General features: G+C 39.0%; 1 protein-coding gene across 1 annotated transcript in view; it reads right to left on the bottom strand.

Annotated features, from left to right (window-relative positions):
• The window catches only part of Cpa6 (carboxypeptidase A6), a 364,349-nt gene that overhangs the window by 79,517 nt on the left and 277,233 nt on the right, over positions 1-7,599 (bottom strand). The window lies entirely within an intron of this gene.

Consider the following 7,599-nt stretch of genomic DNA (forward strand, 5'->3'; position numbering starts at 1 on the left):
AGTGTAAGCCGAATAAACCCTTTCCTCCCCAACTTGCTTCTTGGTCATGATGTTTGTGCAGGAATAGAAATCCTGACTAAGACAGCTCCTTACAGTGTTTCAGATCTGGCTAAATATTTGGGATTTCCTTTTTTTTCTTTTTTTAAAAAAATGGATACTTTATTTATTTACATTTCAAATGTTATTCCCTTTCTCCATCCCCCCGGTCCCCCTCTACCATCCCCCCTCCACCCGCTTCTATGACAATGTTCCCCTATCTACCCACTACCCACTGCAGCCTCCCAGCCCTCACATTCCTGTACACTGGGGCATCGAGCCTTCACAAGACCAAGGACCTCTTCTCCCATTGATGCCTGACAAGGCCATTCTCTGCCACATATGTGGCTGTAGCCATGGATCCTTCTATGTTTACTCTTTGGTTCGTGGTTTAGTCCCTGGGAGCTCTGTGGGTCTGGTTGGATGAGGGTGTTGTTCTTCCTATGGGGTTGCAAACCTCTTCAGCTCCTTCAGTTCATTCTCTAACTTCTCCTTTGGGGACCCCATGCTCAGTCCAATGGTTGGCTGTGAGCATCCACCTCTGTATTTGTCAGGCTCTGGCAGAAGACATCTATATCAGGCTCCTGTCAGCATGAACTTCTTGGCATCCACAATAGTGTCTGCATTTGGTAACTGTATATGGGATGGATCCCCAGGTGGGGCAGTCTCTGGATGGCCTTTCCTTCTGTTACTGCTCCACATTTTGTCTCCATATTTCCTCCCATGAGTATTTTGTTCCCCCTTCTAAGAAGGACTAAAGCATCCACTCCACACTTTGGTCTTACTTTTTCTTGATCTTGGTCTGTGAATTATATCTTGGGTATTCCAAGCTTCTGGGCTAATATCCACTTATCAGTGAATGCATAACATGTCTGTTCATTTGTGATTGGGTTACCTCACTCAGGATGATATTTTCTTTTTCTTTTTCTTTTTCTTTTTCTTTTTCTTTTTCTTTTTCTTTTTCTTTTCTTTTCTTTTGTCTTTTTTTATTAGGTATTTTCGTCATTTACATTTCAAATGCTATCCCAAAAGTCCCCCATAGCCTCCCCCCCCCACTCCCCTACTCACCCACTCCCACTTCTTGGCCCTGGCATTCCCCTGTACTGAGGCATATAAAGTTTGCAAGATCAAGGGGCCTCTCTTCCAAAATGATGGCTGACTAGGCCATCTTCTGCTACATATGCAGCTAGAGACATGAGCTCTGGGGGTACTGGTTAGTTCATATTGTTGTTCCACCTATAGGGTTGCAGACCCCTTTAACTCCTTGGGTACTTTCTCTAGCTCCTCCACTGGGGGCCCTGTGTTCAGGATGATATTTTCTAGTTCCATCCATTTGCCTAAGAACTTCATGAATTGATCATTTTTAATAGCTGAGTAGTATTCCATTATGCAAATGTACCACATTTTCTGTATCCATTTCTCTGTTGAAGGACATCTGGGTTCTTTCTAGGTTCTGGCTATTATAAATAAGGCTGCAATGAACATAGTGTCCTTATTACATGTTGGAACATCTTCTAGGTGTATGCCCAGGAGTGGTATGGCTGGGACCTCATGTAGTACTATGTACAATTTTCTGAGAAACTGCCAGACTGATTTCCAGAGTGGTTGTACCAACTTGCAATTTCAAGAGCAATGGAGGAGCGTTCTCCTTTCTCCATATCCTTGCCAGCATCGGCTGTCACCTGAGTTTTGATCTTAACCATTCTGACTGGTGTGAGGTGGAATCTCAGAGGTGTGTTAATCTGCATTTCCCTGATAACTACGAATGTTGAACATTTCCTTAGGTGCTTCTCCACCATTAGAGTTTCCTCAGTTGAGAATTGTCTGGTTAGCACTGTTCCCCATTTTAAAAAAGGGGTTATTTGGTTCTCTGGAGTCTAACTTCTTGTGTTCTTTGTATATATTGGATATTAGCCCTCTATCAGATGTAAGATTGGTAAAGATCATTTCCCAATCTGTTGGTTGCTGTTTTGTCCTCTTTTACCTTACAGAAGGTTTGCAATTTTATGAGATTCCATTTGTCAATTGTTTATCTTAGAGCATAAGCCATTGGTGTTCTGTTCAGGAAAATTTCCCCTGTGCTCATATCTTCGAGGCTTTTCCCTACTTTCCCTTCTGTTAGATTCAGTGTGGTTTTATGTGGAGGTCCTTGATCTACTTGGACTTGAGATTTGTACAGGGAGATAAGAATGGATCAACTTGCATTCTTCTACTTGTTGACTGCCAGTTGAACCAGCCCCATCAGCCCCATTTGTTAAAAATGCTGTCTTTTTTTCCACTGGATGGTTTTAGCTTCTTTGTCAAAGATCAAGTGGCTGTAGGTGTGTGGGTTCATTTCTGCATTTTCAACCCTATACCACTGATCTACCTGTCTGTCACTGTACCAATACCATGCAGTTTTTTTTTTTTTTATCACTATTGCTCTATAATATAGCTTGAGGTCAGGGATGGTAATTCCCCTAGAAGTTCTTTTATTGTTGAGAATATATCCTGGTTTTTTTTTTTGTTGTTATTCCAAATGAATTTGAGAATTGCTCTTTCTAACTCTATGAAAAATTTGGATGCTGAAGTTATTTATCAGGTTTAGGAGTTCTCTGGTAGAAATTTTGGGGTCACTTAAGAATACTATCATATCATCTACAAATAGTGATATTTTGACTTCCTCCTTTCCAATTTGTATTCTTTTGACCTTCTTTTGTTGTCTAATTGCTCTAGCTAGAAATTCAAGTACTAGTATTGAATAGTTAGGGAGAGAGTGGGCAGCCTTGTCTCGTCTCTGATTTTAGTGGGATTGTTTCAAGTTTCTCTCCATTTAGTTTGATGTTGGCTAACTGGCTTGCTGTATATTGCTTTTATTATGTTTAGGTATGGGCCTTGAATTCCTGATTTTTCCAAGACTTTTATCATGAAGGGATGCTGAATTATGTATGTCAAATGCTTTTTCAGCATCTAGTGAAATGATCATGTGCTTTTTTTCTTTGAGTTTTTTTATGTAGTGGATTATGTTGATGGATTTCTGTATATTGAGCCATCCCTGGGATGAAGTCTACTTGATCATGGCGAATGATCATTTTGATGTGTTCTTGGATTCAGTTTGCAAGAATTTTATTGAGTATTTTTACATTGATATTCATAAAGGAAATTGGTCTGAAGTTCTCTTTCTTGGTTGGGTCTTTGTGTGGTTTTGGTATCAGTGTATCTATGGCTTCATAGAACTAATTGGGTAATGTTTCTTCTGTTTCTTTTTTTGTGGATAGTTTGAGGAGTATTGGTATTAGGTCTTCTTTGAAGGTCTGATGGAATTCTGTACGAAACCCATCTGGTCCTGGGCTTTTTCTAATTGGGAGACTTTTAACTATTGCTTCTATTTCTTTAGGGGTTATGGAACTGTTTAGATGGTTTATTTGATCCTGATTTAACTTTGGCATTTGGTATCTGTCTAGAAAATTGTCCATTTCATCCAGGTTTATCAGTTGTAGTAGGATCTGATGATTTTTTTTTAAATTTCCTCAGTTTCTGTTGTTATATCTCCCTTTACATTTCTGATTTTGTTAATTTGGATACTGTCTCTGTACCCTCTGATTAGTCTGGCTCAGGGTTTATTTTCTTGATTTTTCTCAAGGAACCAGCTCCTGGTTTTGTTGATTTTTTTTTTGGTACAGGTTGAGGGTTTCTACCTTGGTTGATTTGAGCTGAGTTTGAGTATTTCCTGCCATCTACTCCTCTTGGTTATACTTGCTTCATTTTGTTCTAGAGCTTTCAGGTATGCTGTTAAGCTACTAGTGTATGCTCTCTGTAGTTTCTTTTTGGAGGCACTAAGAGCTATGAGTTTTCCTCTTAGCACTGCTTTCATTGTATCCCATAAGTTTGGGTTTGTTGTCCCTTCATTTTCATGATATTCTAAAAAGTCTTTAATTTCTTCCTTGACCAAGTTATCATTGAGTTGGGAATTGTTCAACTTCCACGTGTATGTGGGATTTCTGTTTTTGTTTTTGTTGTTGTTGTTATGGAAGACCAGCCTTAGTCTGTGGTGATCTGATTGGATGCATGGGATTATTTCTATCTTCTTGTATCTGTTGAGGCCTGTTTATGATTGATTATATGGTCAATTTTGGAGAAGGTACCATAAGGTGCTGAGAAGAAGGCATATTCTTTTTGTTTTAGGATGAAATGTGTCTATAGATATCTGTTAAATCCATTTGATCCATAACTTCTGTTAGTTTCAGCATGTCTCTGTTTATTTTCTGTTTCCATGATCTGTCCATTGGTGAGAGTGGGATGTTGAAGTCTCCCTCTATTATTGTGTGAGATGCAATGTGTGCTTTGAGCTTTAGTAAAGTTTCTTTTATGAATGTGGGTGCCCTTGCATTTGGAGCATAGATGTTCAGAATTGAGAGTTCTTTTGGGTAGATTTTTTTCCTTTGATGAGTATAAAGTTTCCTTCCTTATTATTTTTTTTGATAACTTTTAGTTGAAAGTCAATTTTATTCGATATTAGAATGGCTACTCCAGCTTTTTTCTTGGGACCATTTGCTTGTAAAATTGCTTTCCAGCCTTTTACTCTGAGGTAGTGTCTGTCTTTGACACTGAAGTGCATTTCCTGTATTCAGCAAAATTCTGGGTCCTGTTTACATACCCAGTCTGTTAGTCCATGTCTTTTTATTGAGGAATTGAGTTCATTGATATTGAGAGATATTAAGGAATAGTGATGGTTGCTTCCTGTTGTTTTTGTTGTTAGAGGTAGAATTATGTTTGTGTGGCTATCTTCTCTTAGGTTTGTTGAAAGAAGATTACTTTCTTGCTGTTTCTAGGGTATAGTTTCCCTCCTTGTGTTGGATTTTTCCATCTATTATTCTTTGTAGGGCTGGATTTGTGGAAAGATATTGTGTAAATTTGGTTTTGTCATGAAATATCTTGTTTTTGTCCATCTATGGTGATTGAGAGTTTTGCTGGGTATAGTAGCCTAGGCTGGCATTTGTGTTTTCTTAGGGTCTGTATGACATCTGCCCAGGATCTTCTAGTTTTCATAGTCTCTGGTGAGAAGTCTGGTGTAATTCTGATAGGTCTGCTTGTATATGTTACTTGACCTTTTCCCTTACTGCTTTTTAATATTCTTTCTTTGTTTTGTGCATTTGGGGTTTTGACTACTATATGGCAGGATGAATTTCTTTTCTAGTTCAGTCTATTTGGAAATTTGTAGGCTTCTTGTATGTTCATGGGCATCTCTTTCTTTAGGTTAGGGACGTTTTCTTCTATAATTTTTTTGAAGATATTTACTGGCCCTTTAAGTTGGGAATCTTCACTCTCTTCTATACCTATTATCCTTAGGTTTGGTCTTCTCACTGTGTCCTGGATTTCCTGGATGTTTTGGGTTAGGAGCTTTTTGCATTTTCTTTGACTTTTGTTTCAATGTCTTCTGTGTTCTGCACCTGAGATTCTCTCCTTTATGTTTTGTGTTCTGTTGGTGATGCTTGCATCTATGACTCCTGGTCTCTTTCATAGGTTTTCTAACTCCAGGGTTGTCTCCCTTTGTGATTTCTTTATTGATTCTATTTCCATGTTTTGGATCCTGGATGATTGTGTTCCTTTCCTTCACCTGTTTGATTGTGTTTTCCTGTAGTTCTTTAAGGATTTTTGTGTTTCCTCTTTAAAGGTTTCTAGCTGATTACCTGTGTTCTCCCGTATTTCTTTAAGGGAGTTATTAAGTCCTCTATCATCATCATGAGATGTGATTTTAGATCTGAATCTTGCTTTTCCAGTGTGTTGGGGTATCCAGGACTTGCTATAGTTGGTTCTGATGATGTCAAGTAGCCTTGGTATCTGTTGCTTATCTTCTTGCCCTTGAGTCTGGCCATCTGGGTATCTCTAGTGTTAGCTGGTCTTGCTGTCTCTAACTGTAGCTTGTCCCTCCTGCAAGCCAATGTGTCAGTACTTCTGGGAGACCAGTTCTCTCAGTGAGGAATTTGGGCATGGAAAGATGTGGCACAGGGTCAGCTCTGGGACATAGATGGAAACTGGAAGAATTTTGTCCCTGGCTGTTCCTTGGTTCCTGTGTCCTGATAGCTCTGGGTGGGTCCTTCATGCAGAAGTGGTGGTCTAACCTATGATCACAGGTGTGTCACCACTCCTGGGAGGGAGGCCAACTCTCTCCCGGTAGTATTTGGATATGGAGAGCTGTGGCACAGGATCAGCTCTGGGTGCCCTTGGCTTTCATTAAATTTTCAATTTTAGAGGTTTCTTTCTTTCTTTTTCTTTTTCTTTTTCTTTTTCTTTTTCTTTTTCTTTTTCTTTTTCTTTTTCTTTTTCTTTTTCTTTCTTTCTTTCTTTCTTTTTTTTTTTTTTGTGGTGCTGGTAATTAAACCCAGGACTTTGTATATACTAGGCAAGTACTTTCCCTCTGAACTGCATCCCAGAAACATTTATATGAATATAAATGTATATGTGAATATATAAATAAGTATATAATATGAATGAGTCAATCAATCAACCAATCAATCACTATGTTAATTTTAGGCTTCATTTACTTTTAGCCTAAATAATTAACTACATGTGGTTGAGGGCCTTCCTGACACATCACATCATACACTATTGATGTCACATGCCTCCAGCCTTGGACCTTACTCAGTTCGTTCCTGGATTCTCTTTCGAAAGTTTAGTGGATGACACATCTTTATCATTTTCCTAGCTCCTTTCAGCTCTTGTTCTGTGTGTATATATTTATTTCTGTGAAGGTGTACATGTGTGCATGTATATATATATAAATCAGAGGATAATGAAGAATGCCATTCCTCAGCTACGATCCTTTTTAATTTTTAAGACATGGTTTTAATGACCTGGAACTTTCCAAGTAGGCTACATTGGCTGGCTAGTAAATTACAGCTATTCACCTGCCTCCACTTCCTGTGGGCTGGAATTATACGTGTGTGCCAGGTATATACCCAGCACTTTAAAAAGTGAGATTCTAAGGACTTCCTTCAGGTCCTTGTATTTGTACAGCAAGTACTCTTCCCATTGAGCCTTTTCCCCAACCTGAGATCTTGTTCTTATGATTGGGTTTTACTTAAGTTTGATACCACATCTGCGGACTTCACATTGTAATTTTGGGCTCAAACAGAATACCACAGTGTATACTAATTCAGGTTGAAAAACATAAATATTTTAAAATCTACTTACATGAAATAGAATTGCTTAAAGAGTTCTTTTTTCTTTCTTTTTTTTTTAATTTATTTTTTATTAGGTATTTTCCTCGTTTACATTTTCAATGCTATCCCAAAAGTCCCCAATACACTCCCCCCCAACCCCCTACCCACCCACTCCCCCTTTTTGGCCCTGGGGTTCCCCTGTACTGGGGCATATAAAGTTTGCAAGTCCAATGGGCCTATCTTTGCAGCGATGGCCGACTAGGCCATCTTTTGATACATATGCAGCTAGAGACAAGAGCTCCGGGGTACTGGTTAGTTCATATTGTTGTTCCACCTATAGGGTTGCAGTTCCCTTTAGCTCCTTGGGTACTTTCTCTAGCTCCTCCATTGGGGGCCCTGTGATCCATCCAATAGCTGACTG

The sequence above is a fragment of the Mus caroli genome, chromosome 1 (assembly GCF_900094665.2).
Source record: "Mus caroli chromosome 1, CAROLI_EIJ_v1.1, whole genome shotgun sequence".
Classification (NCBI taxonomy): Eukaryota; Metazoa; Chordata; class Mammalia; order Rodentia; family Muridae; genus Mus; species Mus caroli.